Source organism: Pleurodeles waltl, chromosome 7 (genome assembly GCF_031143425.1).
Source record: "Pleurodeles waltl isolate 20211129_DDA chromosome 7, aPleWal1.hap1.20221129, whole genome shotgun sequence".
Classification (NCBI taxonomy): Eukaryota; Metazoa; Chordata; class Amphibia; order Caudata; family Salamandridae; genus Pleurodeles; species Pleurodeles waltl.
Window position 1 is genome coordinate 1,546,119,964 of NC_090446.1, and position 25,029 is coordinate 1,546,144,992.

The 25,029-nt window shown below is 51.4% G+C and overlaps 1 protein-coding gene across 2 annotated transcripts in view; it reads left to right on the forward strand.

Moving 5' to 3' along the window:
• LOC138246678 (uncharacterized) overlaps window positions 1-25,029 on the forward strand; it is a 182,738-nt gene that overhangs the window by 19,486 nt on the left and 138,223 nt on the right. The window lies entirely within an intron of this gene.

Sequence of the window (25,029 nt, forward strand, 5' to 3'; positions counted from 1 at the left end):
TACACTGAGGGCATAGTGAGGGCACAGGAGGTCCGTCTGCCTCCATCATTGATACACTGAGGGCACGGGGAGGGCATGGTGAGGGCACAGCAGGTCCCGCTGTCTCGATCACTGATACACTGACCTGAGGGCACGGTGAGGGCACAGGAGGTCCCTCTGCCTCCATCACTGATACACTGAGGGCACGGTGAGGGCACAGCAGGTCCCACTGCCTCCATCACTGATACACAGAGGGCACGGTGACAACAGTGAGGCCACAGTAGGTCCCGCAGCCTCCATCACTGATACACTGAGGGCACGGTGAGGGCACAGCAGGGCCTGCAGCCTCCATCGTTGATACACTGAGGGCAAAGTGACGGCACAGGAGGTCCCGCTGCCTCCCTCACTGATACACTGAGGGCACGTTGAGGGGACAGCAGGTCCCGCTGTCTCTATCACTGATACACTGAGGGCACAGTGAGGGCGCAGCAGGTCCCGCTGCCTAAATCAATGATACTCTGAGGGCACGGTGAGGGCACAGGAGGTCCCGCTACCTCCATCAGTGATACATTGAGGGCACGGTGAGCAGTTTGAGGGCACAGGAGATCCCGCTGACTCCATCAGTGATACACTGAGGGCACGGTGAGGACACAGGTGGTCCCGCTGCATCCATCATACACTGAGGGCACGGTGAGGACACTGCAGGTCCCGCTGCCTCCATCACTGATACACCGAGGGCGCGGTGAGCACGGTGAGGGCACAGGAGGTCCCTCTGTCTCCATCAGTGAGACACTGAGGGCACAGTGAGCACGGTGAGCACGGTGAGGGCACGACAGGTCCCGCTGCCTCCATCACTGATACACTGAGGGCACAGTGAGGGCACAGGAGGTCCGGCTGCCTCCATCATTGATACACTGAGGGCACAGGAGGTCCTGCTTTCTCCATCACTGATACACTGACCTGAGGGCACGGTGAGGGCACAGGAGGTCCCGCTGCCTCTATCACTGATACTCTGAGGGCACGGTGAGGCACAGGAGGTCCCGCTACCTCCATCAGTGATACATTGAGGGCACGGTGAGCAGTTTGAGGGCACAGGAGGTCCCGCTGCCTCAATCACTGATACACTGAGGGCACGGTGAGGGCACAGGTGGTCCCACTGCCTCCATCATACATTGAGGGCACGGTGAGGACACTGCAGGTCCCGCTGCCTCCATCACTGATACACCGAGGGCACGGTGAGCACAGTGAGGGCACAGAAGGTCCCTCTGCCTCCATCACTGAGACACTAAGGGTACGGTGAGGGCACAGCAGGTCCCGCTACCTCCATCACTGATACACTGAGGGCACGGGAGGTCCCGCTACCTCCATCACTGATACACTGAGGGCACGGTGAGGACACAGGAGGTCCTGCTACCTCCATTGCTGATGCACTGACCTGAGGGTAAGGTGAGGGCACAGGAGGTTCCGCTGCCTCCATCACTGATACTGAGGGCACGGTGAGGGCACAGGAGGACCCGCTGCCTCCATCTCTGATACACTGAGGGCACGGTGAGGGCACACATGGTCCCGGTGCCTACATCACTGATACTCTGAGGGCACGGTGAGGGCACAGCAGGTCCCGCTGCCTCCATCACTGATACAGTGAGGGCACGGTGAGGGCACAGGTGGTCCCGCTGCCTCCATCACTGATACACTGAGGGCAAGGTGAGGGCACAGGAGGTACCGCTACCTCCATCACTGATACACTGAGGGCACGGGAGGTCCCGCTGCCTCCATCCCTGATACATTGAGGGCACTTTGAGGGCACAGGAGGTCCCGCTACCTCCATCACTGATACACTGAGGGCATGGTGAGGTCACAGGAGGTCCCGCTACCTCCATCACAGATGCACTGACCTGAGGGCAAGGTGAGGGCACAGGAGGTCCCGCTTCCTCCATCACTGATACACTGAGGGCACAGTGAAGGCACAGGAAGTCCCGCTGTCTCCATCACTGATACACTGACCTGACGGCACGATGAGGGCACAGGAGGTCCCGCTGCCTCCATCACTGATACACTGAGGGCACGGTGAGGGCACAGCAGGTCCCACTGCCTCCATCACTGATACACAGAGGGCACGGTGAGGACGGTGAGGGCACAGCAGGTCCCGCAGCCTCCATCACTGATACACTGAGGGCATGGTGAGGACACAGCAGGTCCTGCTGCCTCCTTCACTGATACACTGAGTGCACGGTGAGGGCACAGCAGGTCCTGCAGCCTCCATTGCTGATACACTGAGGGCACGGTGATGGCACAGGATGTCCCGCTGCCTCCCTCACTGATACACCGAGGACACGTTGAGGGGACAGGAGGTAGTATAGATAGCACTTTCATGCACTAATGGCCCTGCGAATTACAGAAGAGAAGGGAAAATTCTTCTGTCAGTGGCCATCAGAGAACTGTGGGATCTCTGAAAGGGGCGTGTCCATGTAAATAAGGCGTGGTTTGAAACACGTAATATAAAAACCTGTGTATAGCACAGGGTGCGCCCGACTGGTATTTCACTGTTTCTCTCTGTCAATCCATCCAGATGTATAATACAATAAGTAAACATACAGCTACAACAAGCCTGGACTATTGGTTTGTTAAAGGTTGTCAGTTGAATAAGATAAATAACACCAATGGCTTTGTTGTATCTTATTGGAAATGCTTCAGTTACTGAAATGACGAGACTGTGAAAGAACTGCAGCGAGTCTCTTTGAACCTACATCAAAGGCAGTGCAGGGGCTTCTGCTGCAGAGTTAAGATTTTTTTTCCATCCCAAGAGCAAAAATGTAGAGCCGGTCAGGGACCCATCTCAGCACCTGCTTTTTATGGGCGAGCGCAGCGCTCCGTCCCGTGCTGTAATCTCTCTTTGGGCTTCCAACCCCGCCCATGTCACGTCAATCCCTTTCATTGGTTCCTGGGCTTGCCTTTTGAAATCCGCTTGCTTTCATTAGTGAAAAGCAGGCACACGTCATGCCTTTTCTGATGTTTAGCCCGCCTACACAGCGCCGATAAACTACTGAAACAATTCAAGGCTCGATGTTTTCAGCATGATTTTCGGACTACTTTGTTTATTTTCTGGCGTTTTTTTTTTTCTTTTAATTTGTGTGGTAGCTTGTTTACATGAATGAGTTAAACCTGGACCCCGCTTCTTAGCTTCATATTTTTTGTCTCAGTCAAGGGAGCGGGGCAGGATCATCGGTTCTAGTCAAATATTGGACATACTTTTTTCGGAGATATTTTACAGACTATACTCGGTTTAACTGGCTCACTTTATTAATGCAAGAGTTAACTTTTTTATTCTGAAAGTGAGATGTTTTTTATGCAGTTTTTGTATTGTTCTTTTATGACAGGCTACATGTCCAATGAAAAAGGAAGCACTGCACAGTCCAGGATACAAGTAGGGGTCTTTATTAAGTGAATTCATAGTCACCGAAGCCCCCGCGATCAGTAGCTCCAGCACTACGTGCGCGCGACAAACACTCAACCATTCTACAACTGCTCGAGCTACACAGGCTTACACACTGAGATGCATGAAATGCAAACACCGCAAATCTCCCTCACAGAATGACATCTAAGGTAACAAACATTAAAACATTGAAAGCTAAAATTTAAACATCCAAAGTTAACATAAAACTGTCTTTAAGCAATATTGTGAAGTGCCTCTGCCCAACACATCATATAACTAGCTAAAACTAAAGAAGTCATATTTCAGCCTAGAAGCAATGCAAAGCCTAGCTCATTAGGTCGTTCGTAAGCATACGACCTCTTGTATGCTTTTAAGTATACTTCTTCTGTGGGCTTCCAGCTATTTCATTTGTTAGTTTCAGTTAAAAATCCTTGCTTGTTAGTGGTCAGTCATGCTTCTCTTTCCCTCCTTCTTCTGTGCGGGAGCAGGGACCAACTACTGTATAATTATGATTTGTCCTGTTTATTTGGCCTGTAGGCGACTTTCTTTTACTTTGTTTCCTGCTCCTGTCCGGGGAAGCTACCCTTTTCACTTGCAGAGTATTCTTTCTCAAAGCTTAGCTGTAAACAAGGTTACAAGTCAAGCTGTTATCTTGGTTCCATTTGGTCTTCGTGGGCTCTCTGCACCCTCTCGCAGTTGCCTGGCTCCTGCTCTTCCTTGGCTTGGATTTTACTTATAGCCTAGGCACCCAGCTCTACCTTTGCTCTGCGATCCTCAGAGACAGTGCATTCTTCTGCTCCATACTGGGATCCCACTCACAGCTCCATCAGTGCACCACAGTTCACGCATTGCAAGCCCTCAGCTGTGCCAGTAACCCCGCACTCGCTGTGTGCCAGAGCACCTCAGTTCTTGCAGTCAGTACACTCTGCTGCTCCATTACTGGGACCTCGGGTACAGCTCCATAAGTGCACCGCAGTTCACACACTCCAAGCCCTCAGCAGTGCCAGGAACCCCACACACGGTCTGCCAGAGCACCTCAGTTCTTGCAGTCAGTGCACTCTGCTGCTCCAGTACTGGGACCTGTGGTCAGTGCACAATAGTTCACACACTTCAAGCTGTCAGCCGTTCCAGTGCCAGGAACCTCACTCATGCTGTCTGCCAGAGCCCCGCAGTACTTGCAGTCAGTACACTCTGCTGCTCCATTACTGGGACCTCGGGTGCAGCTCCATAAGTGCACCGCAGTTCACACACTCCAAGCCCTCAGCAGTGCCAGGAACTCGACACACGCTGTCTGCCAGAGCACATCAGTTCTTGCAGTCAGTGCACTCTGCTGCTCCAGTACTGGGACCTGGGGTCAGTGCACAACAGTTCACACACTTCAATCTGTCAGCCGTTCCAGTGCCAGTGCCAGGAACCTCGCTCATGCTGTCTGCCAGAGCACCGCAGTTCTTGCAGCCAGTTACTATTCCAGTACTGCAGCCCTCATATAACTCTGTCAGTACATCTCAACCCTAACTTGCAGTGCCCCATTATTCCAATACCAGGAATTACACAGCAGTTCTTTCTCATTCCTCAGGCGCTGCCTTTCTGTTACTCCAGCACTGGGCCGGACACAGCTCTGTCTATACCCCAATCCTGATCTGAAGCATCCCAGTATTGATGTATTAGGGTTCACATACAACTTTGGTAATGCACCTCCTGCTGTTATGCAGAGCCCCTGCTCTTCCAAACTCTGACTTCTGTTTGAGGAGTTGGGGGGGCTAATTAAATCTATTCTTAGCTGCCATCGTTATTTAGGAGGGTCTGTTTCACCTATCTAATGCCATTCTTTCATTTACTCTTTTACTCTCAATGTTTTCTTTCTCATCCACTTTTCTCTTTCCAGCTCTTAAAATCCAAGTTAACAATTTTGCTCTTTCTTTTAAATGTTTATTTCTACTCCTCTTCCTTTTTTATGTCCCTTTTGCTACCTCCTCTTTAAAACTCGTAAAAATGTGGTTATTTCTTTCCTAGTTTCATTCCTCTCTTTTTTCTTAATCAGGCGTTCATTCTTCCACTATCGTTTTCTCCTCCCTTCTTTCTTTATCTTTTTTATTTGCTCTTTCCTTTGACTCGGTACGCGTCCTTTCACTTTTTTTTTAGATCTTTCTTCCTTCCTTTCTCTGGTGTTTTTCTTTATCTTTCAATTCACGTTTCACCATAAATCCCTCTTTTTCCCATCAGTATGTGGAAGTCACGAGTTACTTGTCGGGACCCGAAGTGTTAAAGTGGTTATCTCATGGTGTGTCAGTATGTACTTGCCCTGGTTCTTTCGCTGCTTGTTTCTCTCACCATCTCTCTTTTTTTCTCTAAAGATCATTCTTCTCTTTCTTTTCACACTTTTTTGATTCTTGTTTCCTCTTTATCTTTCATTCGCTAGCTTCCTTCCCTTTTTTATTTTGCCTCACGTTTGCCCTATTTTTTCTCTTAGTCGTGATTTAATTTTCTCGTTCTTTCTTTTATTTTTTTGCGACCCCTTCTCTTTCTTTCTTTTATCTGCTGTATTCCTTCCGCTTCTCTTTTTCTGCCTCATCTGCTTTCTCTCCTGAGGCCTATCAATGGAGCAACAGGTGCAGTGGCACCGGGACCCAGAGACCTATGGACCTCACTCAACTCTAATTACTGCTGTATTTTCCTACCAAAATTGCAGTCATTCATTTTCCTTTGTTACTCCGTGGCTCATGACACCATTACTACTCCACTCCCATCTTTACTCCCAACTCCCTCTTTCCTTTCACCCTCCAATTCGCCCCAAATTATATTTTTGTTAGGGTGTTTTGAGCATTAGACTCTAATGACAAAACGTAATTTTGGATAAAGGTTTATGTGATATTTGTATATGTTTTAGGATCAAGGAAGAAGGTGCTTTAGTTCAATGCTAGGTCACTGGAATTATATGGCAGGAAAAGACTAAATTATGAGGCAGGGTTGACCAATTTATGTGGCAAGAAAAGTCCACTTCTTAATTTACAATGCCAACGGCTCTAACTCAAGATAATGCAAGACCTATTGCATTGCAAATGCTTGTTAAAACTGCAAGTACAGAGCACCGGCAGGACACGTCCCACTTAAGTTTTGGGTGGGGGCTGGTGTTATGGTACAGGGGAGGGGCAGGCTGGGAGTGGGCTTCTCAGGGTGAACATGAGGGGTGGAGGGCCCTGCGTGCCTGAGTGTTGAGGAGAGGGAGGGTCCTGTTGCTGAGAGTGAAGGTGAGGGGTGGAGGGTCCTGCAGTGTCTGAGGGTGAGGGGTGGAGGGTCCTGTTGCTGAGGGTGAAGATGAGGGGTGGAGAGCCCTGCAGTGTCTGAGTGTTGAGGAGAGGGAGGGTCCTGTTTCTGAGGGTGAGGGGTTGAGGGTCCTGCGTGTCTGAGTGTTGAGGAGGGGGAGGGTCCTGTTGCTGAGGGTGAAGGTGAGGGGTGGAGAGCCCTGCAGTGTCTGAGTGTTGAGGAGAGGGAGGGTCCTGTTTCTGAGGGTGAGGGGTTGAGGGTCCTGCGTGTCTGAGTGTTGAGGAGGGGGAGGGTCCTGTTTCTGAGGCTGAGGGTGAGGGGTTGAGGGTCCTGCGTGTCTGAGTGTTGAGGAGAGGGAGAGCCCTGTTTCTGAGGGTGAAGGTGAGGGGTGGAGGGTCCTGCCGTGTCTGAGTGTTGAGGAGGGGGATGGTCCTGTTTTCTGAGGGTGAAGGTGAGGGGCGTCTGTTCCCGTGCTTTAGCAAATTAAAACTGTCAACGAGACTAATAAGTAACACGGTCCTGAAACCGGTTTTTAGGGTCGAGCCTGCGTTGCATGCGCTCGCGCATGCGTATCGCAGCGAGACGCTTTTGTATTTAGAAAAGGGCTCGGAGCCCTGACAACTTCACGTCAGTGTTTTTTATTGGTTCGTGGGCTTGCCTAATAAAATCTGCTTGCTTTCATTAGTCGAAGGCAAGCATACGTCATGCCTTTTCCGGTGGCTAGCCCTCCTTGAGCGCAGCGACCAAAAACAGAAAACATGCGAGGCTCGCTGTTTTCCATCGGGCTCGTGGACTTCTTTTTCTCTAATTTACAAGCGTGATCTCGCTTGGCAGAAGTCAAGCGCTTTACATAGTTAATTTCACTGTTTCAGGTTGTGTACACAAATGCACTTTTGCACGATAGGTGAAACGTCGGGTTAGGAGTTTACAACGCGATCAGCTCTAACATGAGCAAACCCGAGACCCGTTGCGTTGTAAATGCTTGTTTGGAATGTGAGAGCATTTTGTGGCGAAACCTATTTGTTTAAACTGAAGGCAGCCACCATTTCAAGCTGTTGGCTGACAGCAGCAGGGCACAGGTGTGGCCCGCTGTAGTGTAGCGGTTCCTACCAGGGAGTGCTGCTTGTGGGCACCTGTCCATGAGAGGGCGTGTGCTGCCTCACTCTGCCACAATCAGCTGATTGCAACGCGGTAGGAGGCTGGCCTGGCTTGTAGTGGGTACCAAGGGGTACTTACACCTTGCACCAGGTCCAGGTATCCCTTATTAGTGTAGAGGGGTGTCTAGCAGCTTAGGCTGACAGAAAAGGTAGCTTAGCAGAGCAGCTTAGGCTGAACTAGGAGACGAGTGAAGCTCCTACAGTACCACTAGTGTCATATGCACAATATCATAAGAAAACACAATACACAGATATACTAAAAATAAAGGTACTTTATTTTTATGACAATATGCCAAAGTATCTAAGTGAGTACCCTCAGTATGAGGATAGCAAATATACACAAGATATATGTACACAATACCAAAATATGCAGTAATAGCAATAGAAAAAAGTGCAAACAATGTATAGTCACAATAGAATGCAATGGGGGCACTTAGGGATAGGGGCAACACAAACCATATACTCTAGAAGTGGAATGTGAACCACAAATGGACCCCAAACCTATGTGACCTTGTAGAGGGTCGCTGGGACTGTAAGAAAACAGTGAGGGTTAGAAAAATAGCCCACCCCAAGACCCTGAAAAGTGGGTGCAAACTGCACCTAAGTTCCCCAGAGAGCACAGAAGTCATGATAGGGGAATTTTGCAAGTAAGACCAACACCAGCAATGCAACAACAATGGATTTCCTGACGAGAGTTCCTGTGGAACAAGGGGACCAAGTCCAAGAGTCACGATCAAGTCGGGAGTGGGCAGATGCCCAGGAAATGCCAGCTGTGGGTGCAAAGAAGCTGCTACTGGATGGTAGAAGCTGTGGATTCTGCAAGAAAAACAAGGGCTAGAAACTTCCCCTTTGGAAGATGGATGTCCCACGTTGTGTAGAAGCTTGCAGAAGTGTTTCTGTGCAGAAAGACTGCAAACAAGACTTGCTAGCTGCAAGGGTCGCAGTTAGGGTTTTTGGATGCTGCTGTGGCCCAGGAGGGACCAGGATATCGCCAATTGCATGAGGAGACAGAGGGGGCGTCCAGCAAGACAAAGAGCCCACTCAAAAGCAAGCAGCTCCTGCAGAAGTGCTGGAACAGGCTCTACGAAGTGGAGTGAACCGGAGCTCACCCGAAGTCACAAAGGAAGGTCCCATGACGCCGGAGGACAACTCAGGAGGTCGTGCACTGCAGGTTAGAGTGCTGGGGACCCAAGCTTGGCTGTGCACAAAGGAAATCCTGGAAGAGTGCACAGGAGCCGGAGCAGCTGCAAATCACGCGGTACCCAGCAAGGCAGTCTAGCGCGGGGAGGCAAGGACTTACCTCCATCAAACTTGGACTGAAGAGTCACTGGACTGTGGGAGTCACTTGGACAGGGTTGCTGAGTTCAAGGGACCTCACTCGTTGTGCTGAGAGGAGACCCAGAGGACTGGTGATGCAGTTCTTTGGTGCCTGCGGTTGCAGGAGGAAGATTCCGTCGACCCACGGGAGATTTCTTCAGAGCTTCTAGTGCAGAGAGGAGGCAGACTACCCCCACAGCATGCACCACCAGGAAAACAGTCGAGAAGGCGGCAGGATCAGTGTTACAAGGTCGCAGTAGTCGTCTTTGCTACTTTGTTGCAGTTTTGCAGGCTTCCAGCGCGGTCAGCGGTCGATTCCTTGGCAGAAGGTGAAGAGAGAGATGCAGAGGAACTCTGATGAGCTCTTGCATTCATTATCTAAAGAATTCCCCAAAGCAGAGACCCTAAATAGCCAGAAAACGAGGTTTGGCTACTTAGGAAGGAGGATAGGCTAGCAACACAGGTAAGAGCCTATCAGAAGGAGTCTCTGACGTCACCTCCTGGCCCTGGCCACTCAGAGCAGTCCAGTGTGCCAGCAGCACCTCTGTTTCCAAGATGGCAGAGGTCTGGAGCACACTAGAGGAGCTCTGTCTTTTCTTTTTCCTAAGTAAGATGGAGACACAATCAGAAATTGAATAATAATATGGTACTTATGTGAATATCATTTCATTTTCAGAAAAAAATAAGTGTACATTTCTTGTTTGCATTCTATTACTTTATACTTTAAAAAAAAGATTGTTTTGTATATGTTTTTGTTCTTGTTATGGTTGGATTAGTTTTATTGTCTTGTCTGATGTGTCAGTTCGTTTTTGTCTATTTATATGTGTATAGGTGTAAATATGTATAGAAACATTTTTTGTGTTTTCCCAGCTTTACTTCTATATAACTGTGTATCCTTATATTGAGATGTGTTTTTGTTTGACATACATTTGTAATAAATATTTTTTGTCTATAAATTTTGTTACAGTTTAATTGTTTTTTTTCCCTATGTTGGTTAAAAGTGAATATTATTGGTAGCTCATTTGCTTCTGCTTATATTTAAGGTCAGGGGAGTGGTCACTCCCCTTTCGTTTGTCCAGTTTCGCGCCAGAGCAGGGCTGGGGGATCCCTGAACTGGTGTAGACTGGCTTATGCAGAATTGGGCACATCTGTGCCCAAGAAAGCATTTCCAGAGGCTGGGGGAGGCTTCTCCTCCCCAGCCCTGACACCTTTTTCCAAAGGGAGAGGTTGTAACACCCTCTCTCTGAGGAAGTCCTTTGTTCTGCCTTCCTGGGCCAGGCCTGGCTGGAGGGCAGAAACCTGTCTGAGGGGTTGGCAGCAGCAGCTGCAGTGAAACCCCGGGAAAGGTAGTTTGGCAGTACCCAGGTCTGTGCTAGAGACTCGGGGGATCATGGAATTGTCTCCCCAATGCCAGAATGGCATTGGGGTGACAATTCCATGATCTTAGACATGTTACATGGCCATGTTCGGAGTTACCATTGTGACGCTATACATATGTAGTGACATATGTATAGTGCACACGTGTAATGGTGTCCCCGCACTGACAAAGTCTGGGGAATTTGCCCTGAACAATGTGGGGGCACCTTGGCTAGTGCCAGGGTGCCCACACACTAAGTAACTTAGCACCCAACCTTTACCAGGTAAAGGTTAGACATATAGGTGACTTATACGTTACTTAAGTGCAGTGGTAAATGGCTGTGAAATAACGTGGACGTTATTTCACTCAGGCTGCAATGGCAGGCCTGTGTAAGAATTGTCAGAGCTCCGTATGGGTGCCAAAAGAAATGGTGCAGCCCATAGGGATCTCCTGGAACCCCAATACCCTGGGTACCTCAGTACCATATACTAGGGAATTATAAGGGTGTTCCAGTATGCCAATGTAAATTGGTGAAATTGGTCACTAGCCTGTTAGTGACAATTTGGAAAGAAATGAGAGAGCATAACCACTGAGGTTCTGGTTAGCAGAGCCTCAGTGAGACAGTTAGTCATCACACAGGTAACACATACATATAGGTCACAAACTTATGAGCACTGGGGTCCTGACTAGCAGGGTCCCAGTGACACATCACAAACATACTGAAAACATAGGGTCTTCACTATGAGCACTGGGCCCTGGCTGGCAGGATCCCAGTGAGACAGTGAAAACACCCTGACATATACTCACAAACAGGCCAAAAGTGGGGGTAACAAGGCTAGAAAGAGGCTACTTTCTCACAAACGCGTATTTATTTCCAGTTTTGTAATTAAATTACAACTTTGCGGGAATCATCAGTGTTTCTCCATCGTGGGGAGGGGTCTGCCCAGCTCCGTCACAACTCACCTCCGACCCAGGCCGGCTTTAAAACGGTGCGACCGGTGAGGCTGAACTGGGCGCTGACCTGGAGGTCCAGCTCTGAGCTCAGTGGGGGGACCTGGAGGGGTTGCACTGACCTCAGTGGGGGGCCTTGGAGGGGTAGCACTGACCTCAGTGGGGGGCCCTGGAGGGGTAGCACTGACCTCGGTGGGGGGACCTGGAGGGCCAGCTCTGACTTCAGTGGGGGCCTTGGAGGGGCAGCTCTGACCTCAGTGGGGGGCCCTGGAGGGCCAGCTCTGACTGCAGTGGGGGGGCCTTGGAGGGGTAGCACTGACCTCAGTGGGGGGGGGGGCTTGGATGGGGCAGCACTGACCTCAGTGGGGGGCCCTGGAGGAGTAGCACTGGCTTCAGTGGGGGGCCTTGGATGGGCAGCTCTGACCTCAGTGGGGGGCGCTGGAGGGGTAGCACTGGCTTCAGTGGGGGCGCTTTGTTTAGCAATAACTTACAATTTAAAGGCGCCTGCTACAGAGCTGCTTGTGTGTCCAGTTCTCAGGTAGGAACAAACATGTCAAGATAACTCTTGTGATTAATGTTCCTGCTGGAGAGAGAGAGATCAGACTTTTGTCCAGTGGCAGTTTTGACGCCATAAAGTAGCGCCGAGGGTTAATGTTCCTGCTGAAAAGAATAAATCTGTTTTTTATAGCTGAGTGGATCCGTAAAGCCAGCCTTTAACAAGGCTTTAAAACAAACAAATTGTATGTGAGAAAGGGCCATGGAGGGATGGGGGACACTGTTGCCGGGTGGTAAGTGAGGGACTCCGATGAGGGGGTCAAGGCGAGGGGGTGCCAAAAATGATTGTTGCACCAGGTGCCCCCACCGCTAAAGCCTCCGCCTGCCGTGAGTGTGGACGAGGGAGGGGTGAGTCATGGATCATTGGTGAGGATGAGGAGATGGGGAGTTCTCCGATGGGGCACACACCTGCCCTCCTCTGGTGCACACTGGGGCTGCTGAGGGCCGCGCACACACCACAGTGCACAGGGATCGGGGTTATGTCTAGCATAGGTTTTGTACTGAAGGCTACTCTTCTGCTAGGAAATACTATGCGTAGAGTTACTTTAGTAATTGTCCCGCTTTGGGCGTGTGCTGTACAGGGCAGCACACATGCAAAGTGGGAAAAGTTAGGCGAAAATGAGCATTTCTTGTTTTTACGCCGACCTGAAAGACGCATTATTTATTAGTGCAAAATCCTATTTAATTCACGAGTGGGGGAATGGGAGCACCACATTTGACACAGAGTAACTCAGAGCAATTATTTGTTTTGTTTTGCCTACTGGCAATTTTTCATTGAATAATTTCTTTTTGAGTTGGAAAATAAATTCAAAATAATCCTTTTTTGCCGTTAAACCCAGCACAAAATGTTTGTACATTGGACGGCAGTGAGGAGCAGATAGTCCTTTGATTACAGAGATGATTGCAGCATCTTAATACTCGAGTATGGAGTGATGGGACATGCTGTCACTTTTTTGCACTTTTCATTAGCACAAACTTTGTCCAAGAACATTAAAGTGCTTTACATGGACACCAGATTACATTATACAAGGTCAGATTCCTTTTTGTTTAAATATAATATTTTCTTTGAAGCGCAGATATCATGTGATCACCTAGAATCACAGGATGTGGACTTGAAGCTGGTTCACCTGGTCCAAAGTCACAGCCTTGGCAGTAATGCCACGTCACCTCCTTACATCACAGAGTGGGAAAGAGGGGTTAAAGGCTCCGCCCCTTCAATGTGAGGGCTTTACCTCCCCTCCAGGTTCAGAGGGATGAGGCTGAGGAAAGTGGGGTGTCAGCAGGGCCGGCTTTAGCGGTGCTGGCACCTGGTGCAACAATCATTTTTGCCGCCCTTCGCCTTGACCCCCTTATCGGAGTCCCTCACTTACCACCCGGCAACAGTGTCCCCCATCCCTCCATGGCCCCTTCTCACATACAATTTGTTTGTTTTAAAGCCTTGTTAAAGGCTGGCTTTACGGATCCACTCAGATATAAAAAACAGATTTATTCTTTTCAGCAGGAACATTAACCCTCAGCGCTACTTTATGGCGTCAAAACTGCCAGTGGACAAAAGTCTGATCTCTCTCTCTCCAGCAGGAACATTAATCACAAGAGTTATCTTGACATGTTTGTTCCTACCTGAGAACTGGACACACAAGCAGCTCTGTATCAGGTGCCTTTAAATTGTAAGTTATTGCTAAACAAAGCGCCCCCACTGAAGCCAGTGCTACCCCTCCAGCGCCCCCCACTGAGGTCAGAGCTGCCCCTCCAAGGCCCCCCACTGAAGCCAGTGCTGCCCCTCCAAGGCCCCCCACTGAAGCCAGTGCTACCCCTCCAAGGCCCCCCACTGAGGTCAGAGCTGCCCCTCCAAGGCCCCCCACTGAGGTCAGTGCTACCCCTCCAAGGCCCCCCACTGAGGTCAGTGCTGCCCCATCCAAGGCCCCCCCACTGAGGTCAGTGCTACCCCTCCAAGACCCCCCCACTGAGGTCAGTGCTGCCCATCCAAGGCCCCCCCACTGAGGTCAGTGCTGCCCCATCCATGGCCCCCCCCCACTGAGGTCAGAGCTGCCCCACCAAGGCCCCCCACTGAGGTCAGTGCTGCCCCATCCAAGACCCCCCACTGAGGTCAGTGCTACCCCTCCAGGGCCCCCCACTGAGGTCAGTGCTGCCCCTCCAGGGCCCCCCACTGAGGGCAGAGCTGCCCCTCCAAGGCCCCCCACTGAGGTCAGAGCTGGCCCTCTGAGGTCAGTGCTACACCTCCAAGGCCCCCCACTAAGGTCAGTGCTACCCCTCCAGGGCCCCCCACTGAGGTCAGTGCTGCCCCATCCAAGGCCCCCCCACTGAGGTCAGTGCTACCCCTCCAGGGCCCCCCACTGAGGGCAGAGCTGCCCCTCCAAGGCCCCCCACTGAGGTCAGTGCTACCCCTCCAAGACCCCCCCACTGAGGTCAGTGCTGCCCCTGCAAGGCCCCCCCACTGAGGTCAGTGCTGCCCCATCCAAGGCCCCCCCACTGAGGTCAGAGCTGCCCCACCAAGGCCCCCCACTGAGGTCAGTGCTGCCCCATCCAAGGCCCCCCCACTGAGGTCAGTGCTACCCCTCCAGGGCCCCCCACTGAGGTCAGTGCTGCCCCATCCAAGGCCCCCCCACTGAGGTCAGTGCTACCCCTCCAGGGCCCCCCACTGAGGGCAGAGCTGCCCCTCCAAGGCCCCCCACTGAGGTCAGAGCTGGCCCTCTGAGGTCAGTGCTACCCCTCCAAGGCCCCCCACTAAGGTCAGTGCTACCCCTCCAAGGCCCCCCAGTAAGGTCAGTGCTACCCCTCCAGGGCCCCCCACTGAGGTCAGTGCTGCCCCATCCAAGGCCCCCCACTGAAGCCAGTGCTGCCCCTCCAAGGCCCCCCACTGAAGCCAGTGCTACCCCTCCAGCGCCCCCCACTGAGGTCAGAGCTGCCCCTCCAAGGCCCCCCCCCCCAGAGCTGGCCCTCCAGGGCCCCCCACTGAGGGCAGAGCTGCCCCTCCAAGGCCCCCCACTGAGGTCAGAGCTGGCCCTCTGAGGTCAGTGCTACCCCTCCAAGGCCCCCCACTAAGGTCAGTGCTACCCCTCCAGCACCCCCCACTGAGGTCAGAGCTGCCCCTCCAAGGCCCCCCACTGAAGCCAGTGCTACCCCTCCAGGGCCCCCCACTGAGGTCAGTGCTACCCCTCCAGGGCCCCCCACTGAGGTCAGTGCTGCCCCATCCAAGGTCCCCCCACTGAGGTCAGTACTACCCCTCCAGGGCCCCCCACTGAGGTCAGTGCTACCCCTCCAGGTCAGCGCCCAGTGCAGCCGCACCGGTCGCACCGCCGTAAAGCCGGCCTGGGTCGGAGGTGAGTTGTGGCGGAGCAGGGGAGACCCCTCCCCACGATGGAGCAACACTGATGATTCCCGCAAAATTGTAATTTAATTGCAAGGCTGGAAATAAACACGTGTTGCAATCATCTGATTGCGGCAGAGTGAGGCAGCACACGCCCTCTCATAGACAGGTGCCCACAAGCAGCGCTCCCTGGCAGGAAGCGCTACACTACAACGGGCCACACCTGTGCCCTGCTGCCGTCAGCCAACAGCTTCAAACGGGGCCGCCTTCAGTTTGAAAAAATAGGTTTCGCCACAAAATGCTCTCACATTCCAAAAAAACTGTTTCAGGACCGTGTTGCTCACTAGTCTTGTTGACAGTTTTAATTTGCTAAAGCGCGGGAACAGACGGGCACAGACTGTACCCACTCCATGATACATCTTTGTGCAACTTGCCTCTTTCAAAGTCTTCTGTATCTATGCCCTGACAAGCTCCTGGTGCCAGGTGGCACCTATGCCCTGTGCTTTACTTCCCAAGCTCCTGGTGCCAGGTGGCACCTATGCCCTGTGCTTTACTCCCCAAGCTCCTGGTGCCAGGTGGCACCTATGCCCTGTGCTTTACTCCCCAAGCTCCTGGTGCCAGGTGGCACCTATGCCCTGTGCTTTACTACCCAGGCTCCTCGTGCCAGGTGGCACCTATGCCCTGTGCTTTACTTCTCCTGGTGCCAGGTGGCATCTATGCCCTGTGCTTTACTTCCCAAGCTCCTGGTGACAGGTGGCACCTATGCCCTGTGCTTTACTCCCCAAGCTCGTGGTGCCAGGTGGCACCTATGCCCCGTGCTTTACTCCCCAAGCTCCTGGTGCTAGGTGGCATCTATGCCCCGTGCTTTACTTCCCAAGCTCCTGGTGCCAGGTGGCATCTATGCCCCGTGCTTTACTTCCCAAGCTCCTGGTGCCAGGTGGCACCTATGCCCTGCACTTTACTCCCCAAGCTCCTGGTGCCAGGTGGCATCTATGCCCTGTGCTTTACTTCCCAAGGTCCTGGTGCCAGGTGGCACCTATGCCCTGTGCTTTACTTCCCAGGCTCCTGGTGCCAGGTGGCACCTATGCCCTGTGCTTTACTCCCCAAGCTTGTGGTGCCAGGTGGCACCTATGCCCTGTGCTTTACTTTCCAAGCTCATGGTGCCACGTAAGATCTATGCCCTGCACTTTACTTTCCAAGCTTGTGGTGCCACGTAACATCTATGCCCTGCGCTTTACTTTCCAAGCTTGTGGTGCCACGGGGATCTATGCCCTGTGCTTTACTTCCCAAGCTTGTGGTGCCACGGGGATCTATGCCCTGTGCTTTACTTTCCAAGCTTGTGTGCCACATAATATCTATGCCCTGTGCTTTACTTCTCAAGCTCTTGGTGCCAGGTGGCACCTATGCCCTGCATTTTCTCCCTAAGCTCCTGGTGCTAGGTGGCATCTATGCCCTGCGCTTTACTTCCCAACCTCCTGGTGCCAGGTGGCACCTATGCCCTGCGCTTTACTCCCCAAGCTCCTGGTGCCAGGTGGCATCTATGCCCTGTGCTTTACTTCCCAAGCTCCTGGTGCCAGGTGGCACCTATGCCCTGTGCTTTACTCCCCAAGCTCGTGGTGCCAGGTGGCACCTATGCCCTGTGCTTTACTCCCCAAGCTCCTGGTGCTAGGTGGCACATATGCCCCGTGCTTTACTTCCCAAGCTCCTGGTGCCAGGTGGCATCTATGCCCTGTGCTTTACTCCCCAAGCTCGTGGTGCCAGGTGGCACCTATGCCCTGTGCTTTACTTTCCAAGCTCATGGTGCCACGTAACATCTATGCCCTGCACTTTACTTTCCAAGTTTGTGGTGCCACGTAACATCTATGCCCTGCGCCTTACTTTCCAAGCTTGTGGTGCCACGTAACATCTATGCCCTGCGCTTTACTTTCCAAGCTTGTGGTGCCACGGGGATCTATGCCCTGTGCTTTACTTCCCAAGCTTGTGGTGCCACGGGGATCTATGCCCTGTGCTTTACTTTCCAAGCTCGTGGTGCCACATAACATCTATGTCCTGCGCTTTACTTCCCAAGCTCGTGGTGCCACGGGGGATCTATGCCCTGTGCTTTACTTCCCAAGCTCGTGGTGCCAGGCGGCACCTATGCCCTGTGCTTCACTTCCCAAGCTCGTGGTGCCAGGTGGCACCTATGCCCTGTGCTTTACTTTCCAAGCTCGTGGTGCCACGTAACATCTATGCCCTGTGCTTTTCTCCCCAAACTTGTCATGCCACATGGCATCTATGCCCTGAACTTTTCTCCCCAAACTTGTGGTGCCACGTGGCATCTATCCCCAGAGATTTTCTCCCCAGGCTTGTGGTGCACCGTGGCATCTATGCCCTGAGCTTTTCTCCCCAGGCTTGTGGTGCACCGTGGCATCTATGCGCTGAGCTTTCCTCCCGACACTTGTGGTGCCACGTGGCATCTGTGCCTTGAGCTTTCCTCCCCAGGCTTGTTCTTGTAAGAAAGTACCCTCTTTTTGGCATGTTACCCCCAATTTCTGCCTGATGGTGTGTTTGACTGTGTCAGGGGATTCCTGCTAACCAGGACCCCAGTGATTATGCTCACTCTCCTCTCAAATTGCCACTGCATACTGGTAACCCAGAATTTCATCCCAAATTGGCATTCTGGTGCCTCCTTATAAGTCCCTAGTATATGTTACTTAGGTACCCAGGGGATTTGGGTTCCAGGAGATCCCTATGGGCTGCAGCATTTCTATTGCCAACCATAGGTAACCGATGCAAAGGCTTCTACAGGACTGCCATTTCAGCCTGTGTGTCATGGTGCATGCACCCTTTCACTGTCATTTACACTGCACCAGGTCACTTACACGTCACCTATATGTCAGGCCTTCCAACCCTGAAGGCTGGGTGGAAAGTACCTGTGTGTGAGTTCACCCCTGCACTAGCAGAGGTGGCCCCACGATCTCCAGGACCATTTTCCCGGACTTCGTGAGTGCAGGGACGCCATTTTAAGCATGCATTGGACATAGGTCAATTCCTATGTCCAGCTTCACAATGGTAACTCCGAATATGGCCATGTAAAGTGTCTAACAACTGGGAATTGTATTGTACCCCAATACTAATTCTAGTATTGGTTTTACAATTCCATGCACTCTGGGGCTCCACAGTGGACCCCGGTACTGCCATACCAGCCTTCTGAGGTTTTCCAGGCAGCCCCAGCTGCTGCCACCTCACTGACAGGTATCTGCCTTCCTGTTGCTTGAGCAGCTCAATCCCAGGAAGGCTGAACAAAGGATTTCCTTTGGGAGAGGGGTGCTACACCCTCTGCCTTTGGAAATAGGTGTTAAATGCCTGCGAGGGGTAGCCTCCCAGAGCCTCTGGAAATGCTTTGAAGGGCACAGATGGTGCCCTCCTTCCATAATACAGACAACACCGGTTCAGGGACCCCCAGTCCCTGCCCTGGTGTGAAACTGCACAAATGAAAGAGGAGTGACCACTCCCCTGCCCATCACCACCCCAGGGTTGATGCCCAGAGCTCCTCCAGAGTATCCCTGGGTTTTGCCATCTTGGATCCTAAGGTGGTGGGGCAATCTGGGAGCATCTGAGTGGCCAGTGCCAGCAGGTGACGTCAGAGCCTACCTCAATAGGTGCTTACCTGTGTAGCTGACCAACCCCCCTTTCAGGGCTATTTAGGGTCTCTCCTGGGTGTTTCCTCAGATCCAGATTGCAAGACTCCAGCAGGAAATCTCTGCAACCTTTACTTCATATTCTACCAAAGGAACCGCAACTGAACCCTCCAGCAACTTTACAAACTGCACCAAAGAAGCAAAGATGACTTCTGAAACATTGTATCTTCAGTTCTTGCCAGCAACTGCAACTGTTTCTAGGTTGCGCATCCCCTGAGGACTGCCTGTCTTCAGCCTGCAAAAGAAGAACAGAAGAAAACTCCTGTGGAGTGACAGAGTCACTTCCTTGCTTCAGCAGGTTCCCCTCAGCAGCGATGACCAGTGGCGTGGGCCCCCTCTCCTGATGACGATCATTGATCCAGTAACACAGGTGGTAGACTAAAGTGACCGCGACAGTCCCAAGGTCCAGCTGTCCAACTTTGGTGGAGGTAAGAGCTTGCCTCCCCACGCAAGACAGTACCTCCGTGCACCACGTGACTTGCAGTTGCCAAGAAATGTGTGCGTCCTTCCAAGAAGTTCTTTGTGCACAGCACAGATTAGACCCCCAGCACTCCATTCTTCGATGCACAGCTTCCTGCGTGGTTCTCCAGCGGTGTGGGAGCCTTAGTTGTAGTGCTGCATGAGCCTCCTTTTGTACCTTCGTTGTCCCCATGCTGTGGGACTCATGTGCATGCTGCCTGGTCTTCTGAGGGCTCTCTGAGTTGATGAGAGCCCTCTCTGTCTCCCCCTCCTGAGTAGAGGCCACCAGGTCCCTACTGGTCTGGGGCAGCGCCATTTTCCGCTATCCACAAGCTTTGCATGTACCAAGGCTTGTTGGCAGAATCCAGCAACACAAACCAAACTGCAATCATCAGTCCGGCGTGGGACATCTTCTGCACCTGCATTTGTCTTCTAGGGAGCATAACTGACTTTGTCGTCTCACCGGTGGTTCTTCTTTTGCACCTTCATCCAGGTAAGCAGGGGCTACTGCACTCCCTGGACTCTTCAGTGCTTCTTGGACTTGGTCCCCTTCTTCCACAGGTCTTCAGGTCCAGGACTCCACTGTTGGTGTCTTGTAGTCTCTTCTGGTTCTTGCATAATCTTCTATCACGACTTTTTGTGTGTTCTAGGAAACTTACTGTGATTTAATTCTGTTTTTCTGGGCTCTGGGTGGGTTCTATTACTTACCTTTGGATGTTTTCTGACACTCCCAGCAACCCTCTGCACATTACACTTGCCTAGGTGGGAAACCGACTTTCGCATTCCATTATTTTAGTATATGGTTTTTGTCCACCCCCCCCCCCCAGGCCCATTGTAACCCATTGTGATTTTCACTATTTGCACTGTTTTCTAACTGTTTTTACAGCTATGTCTGCATTCTAGTGTATATATTGTGTATGTCACTTACCGCCTAAGGGTAAGGGAGTATATTTTTTAAGGTATCTTTGGCATTGTGTCACTAAAAATAAAGTCCCTTTATTTTTGTAACACTGAGTATTTGCTTTCATGTGTGTGAGCACTGTGTGACTACAGTGGTATTGCACGAGCTTTGCATGTCTCCTAGATAAGCCTTGGCTGCTCAGCTACAGCTACCCCTAGACAGCCTGGCTTCTAGACACTGACTACATTTCACTAATAACTGGACCTGGTGTGAGGTGTAAGTACCTTTGGTACCCACTACAAACCAGGCCAGCCTCCTACAGTTGTGCAGTGTGGCATCTATACCCTGAGCCTTCCTCCCCAAACTTGTGGTGCTGTGTGGCATCTACGCCCGTGCTGCCCTCCCCACGCTTGTGGTGCTGTGTGGCATCTATGCCCTTTGCTTTCCTCCTCAAGAATGTGGTGCTACATGGCATCTATGCCCTGAGTTTTCCTTCCCAAGCTTTTGGTGCAATGTGGCATCTATGCCCTGTGCTTTTCTCCCCCTGCTTGTGGTACCACGTGGCTTCTATGCCTTACGTTTTCCTCCCAAAGCGTGTTGTCCCACATGGCATATACGTCCTGTGCTTTCCTCCCCAACCTAGTAGTGCCACATGGCACCTATGCCCTGTGCTGTCCTCCCCAAACCTCTGGTTCAGCATTACATCTATGCCATGTGCTTCCCTCCCCAGGCTTGTGGTGCTGTGTGGCATCTATACCCTTTGCTTTCCTCCCCAAGCTTGGGGTGCTGCCTGGCATCCATTCCCTGTGCTTTCCTCCCCAGGCTTGGGGTGTTTCCTGGCGTCCATGCCCTGTGCTTTCTTCCCAGGTTTGTGGTGCAGTAAGCATCTATGCTCTGTGCTTTCCTCCTCAGCTTTATGGTGTCATGTGGCATCTATGCCCGGTGCTTCTTCCCCAAGCTTGTGGTGCTGCGTGACATCTATGCCCTAAGCTTGAGGTGCCACATGCCATCTATGCCCTGAGCTTTCCTCCCCATGCTTATGGTGCTGCATGGCTTCTATGCCCTGTGCTTTCGTCTCCAAGCTTGTGGAGCCATGTGGCATCTATGTCCTATGTTTCCTCCCCAACCTTGTGGCGCTGCATGGCATCTATGCCCTATGCTTTCCTCCCCACCCTTGTGGTGCTGTGTGGTATCTATGCCATGTTCTGTGCTTTCCCTCCCAAGCTTGCCGTGCTGCATGGCATCTATGTCCTAAGCTTGTGGTGCCATGGGGCATCTATGCCCTGTGCTTTCCTTTTCAAGGCTGTGGTACCATGTTGCTTTTATGCCTTGTGTTGTCCTCCCCAAGCTTAAGGTCCCACATACCATCTATGCTCTGTGCTTTTGTCTCAAAGCTTGTGGTGCTGTGTGGCATCTATGCCCTCTGCTTTTCTCCCCAACCTAGTGGTGCTGCGTGGTATATATGCTCTGTGCTTTCCACCTCTACTTTGTGGTGCCACATTGCATCTATGCCTGGTGCTTTGCTCCCTAGGCCTGTGGTGCAGTGTGGCATCTATACCCTGTGCTTTCCTTCCGATGCTTGGGGTACTGCGTTGCCTATATGCCCTGTAATTTCCTCCCCAAGCTTATGGTCCCGCATGGCATATATGCTCTGTGCTTTCCTCTCCAGGCATTTTGTGTCATGTGGCATCTGTGCCCTGTGCTTTCCTCTATAGGCTTGTGGTGCAGCATGGCATCTATGCCCAGTGTTTTCCTCCCCAAGCTGTGGTGCCATGTGGCTTCTATGCCCTTTGCTTTCCTCCCAAGGCTTGTGATGCAATTTGGAACCGGCCGCATAGAGACATAGCACAATTACTCTGTGTGCTTTTATGTCTACCCGTGCTTGCACACGTTGGCACACTAAAGCCAGACCTCTTGGCTTTGCAAATGCTTGTTGTCAATGTGTGCATTCTTTCAATTTTGTTACTGAAGGTTCTAGTTTAGCAAAGGTATGGTGTATTAAGGTTAGGATGTGGACCAAGGGCAAAAGTGATCTGACCAATACATTTGGGAGGGTTGGATCTTTGTATTGTCAGGATTTGGGTACCTTTTATGCTGTAGGTGTGCGACCTCACAGTGTAATGAAAAAACCTGTCTTGGGTCCAGTCAGGCTCATTTGGAAAACCTTTAGCTCAACCCTGGCTAGCTGTTGTTTCGAGCAGCAAGGCTTAAACAAAGGAACTAGTGTAAAGCATTTACAAGCACCCAACAATGAAATAGAAAGTCATACAACACTAAAGATACACAACACCAATTTGTAAAACTAGAGTACATTTTTATGAATTTTTAGAGTCCAAGATTAAAAAAAAAAATCACCAGAGGATTCCAGAAATATTGATTTTTAAAGGAAATATAAATCTCAGTACTTTTAAGCACAACTAAAAACAAGCAAAGGTAACCACAAAGTTTTGATTTCGGTCCTGACTGGGACAATCAAAGCTGGCAGGATTAAGTTCAGGGGCGCACTAAGGAGTATTTGGACAGTTACTTGGTCACCAAAGCATTCTCCAGTCCAGTTTTGAACTTTACATCACAACCTCAATTGACTTTACCGGAGTGGTCCTGATGCTGAGGATTTAGTAGATGGAGGATGTTCAAGGATGCTCTGGGTGCTGTGTGGTTGAAAAGGATGTTCTTGTGCTTATTCCTCGATCCATGGGTCAGAGGGGACAACTTTTGCCACAGAGGTCAGGGTCACTCAAAGTCTTCTTTGAACCAGAAGAAGGCCGGCTGCTGCTGTGCTACCAGTCTCTCTCCAAAGCGGCCCCAGTGGTGTCCTTTGGTGGCTAGTGTCCCTCTTGGGTGACCAATCTGGACTCAAGTGACAGTCCTGGGTCTGGCAGGCTTGGATGCAACTTTTGGCTGATGAGGATTGGTGACTTGGTGTTGGAGGCAGGCTCTCTATACAGTGTGCAAAAACGATGTACACTGCAGCGAGTCCAGGCAACCACACCTTGGTATCCAGAGGCAAAAATAGATCACCTAATGCCCTATTTTCGTGGTAGCTTGGTCGAGCAGTTAGGCTAACCCAGCAGATGTGCCAAGCAATGAATGTGGACAAACACTTGTAAGAATAACTCAAGTCCAATATACAAAAATACTTCAGATTGTTATAAAAATGTTAAGACCAAGATCATCAAAATCGGGTAAGTACTTTTTTTTTAAGGTATGATTTTTCAGAGTTTAGAAAATGTTCTGTTTCTGTGCGTAATTAGGCACTATAGGAATCAATGGGAGAAAACTTTAAAATTGCATATAAAATCAGGCAGTGCTCTCTCAAGCGTCACCTTTTGTTTCCAGGTCTCGATTGTTGAGCTATCCTGTGGGCCAGCCCGAGAAGTTTGGGTGGCTTCCGCTTCTGGCGGGAGCAGCAGCTGAAGGTCTTGGAGCTGGTGTGCCACAGGGAAGGGGACCACTGCACAGGGGGACTTAGAGATAAGTCCAGTGGGTCCATTGGAGGCTGGAGGTCACAAGAGGATAGGGACCCACAGAGCACAGCTGGTTCTCTGAGGCAGGGGCCAGGGAGGCCAGGTGCAGATCAGCTAAGTCAGCCAAGGGTTGTGCGTCAAGGAGCCTTTGGAGCCAGGTGCTGGTCACTTGGAGGGTGATTTGCAGGTCACCAGGGCAACTCTGGGGGAGTGGTTCTTGGGTGTCCTGAAGTGCCATGACTGGTGCTTGCTCCTGGTCCTTGGATAGTCCGGAGTGAACTTTTCTTCCTGGGTTTCCAACATTGGGGGTCCAGTACCATTCGCTAATGCACGTTTCAGCCACTGGAGGTTGCAGTGCCACCAAACTTGATACACTTTCAGAGGTTGCCCTCTGGGTCCATCTGGTGAAATTTGGTCTGGCTGTTGTGTCCGTTTCGCTGATCAGCGGCTGGTCAGTGAACTGGACTTCACTGGTTCTTGCCTGCTGAGTGCAGGGAGTGTTACCTTCACTCTGCAGGAAGGTTCTTGGCAATTTTTAGAAGGTGGAGGTCCTCTTGGGTTTCTTAGAGTCCTTCCACTGTCCAGTCAACCCCGCAGTGGTGACTGTCGAGTCCTGAGTGCAGCAGGCAGGGTTTGGCATCTTTTTCTTTGAGCAGTAGGTCTTCTGTTCTTGAGCCTTGGGTCCACTTTGTCACTGGCCTCCTTGTGTCCATAGAATCTGATCTGAAGGTCTGAGGATGTCCACTAAACACTATTTGAATTTAGTAGGCATTTAGGGGAGTACGTGATAGTGGCCAATGGCCCACTTATCTTAGGGTGGCCACACTCACTATGTGACCACTTCCAGTGGAAAAGTGTCACATCCCTGACCCCGAAAGGCTTTTTTCCTGCCATCCAAGATGGAGTAAAATGAAATGGTGTGGTGACCTCGTCTGCCACACCTGAGGGGTGGTGCAGGCTCGGGACGGCCCCTCCTCCTAGTCTGTGTGCATTTTCCAGCTGTTTCTCCTGCCTAAAGTGGGGGTTTGAAATGGAGGTGGCTGTCTGCTGCTGGCAGCAGTGCTGGTGGTCAAGTTTCAAGGGTGGCAAGCCCTTTGAAACGTGGCTGGGCAGTCCACATTCCTGGGTGAGGAGGTGTAACACCTCTTCTCAATAGGGGCTTTGTTTCCTGGTCCCAGAGA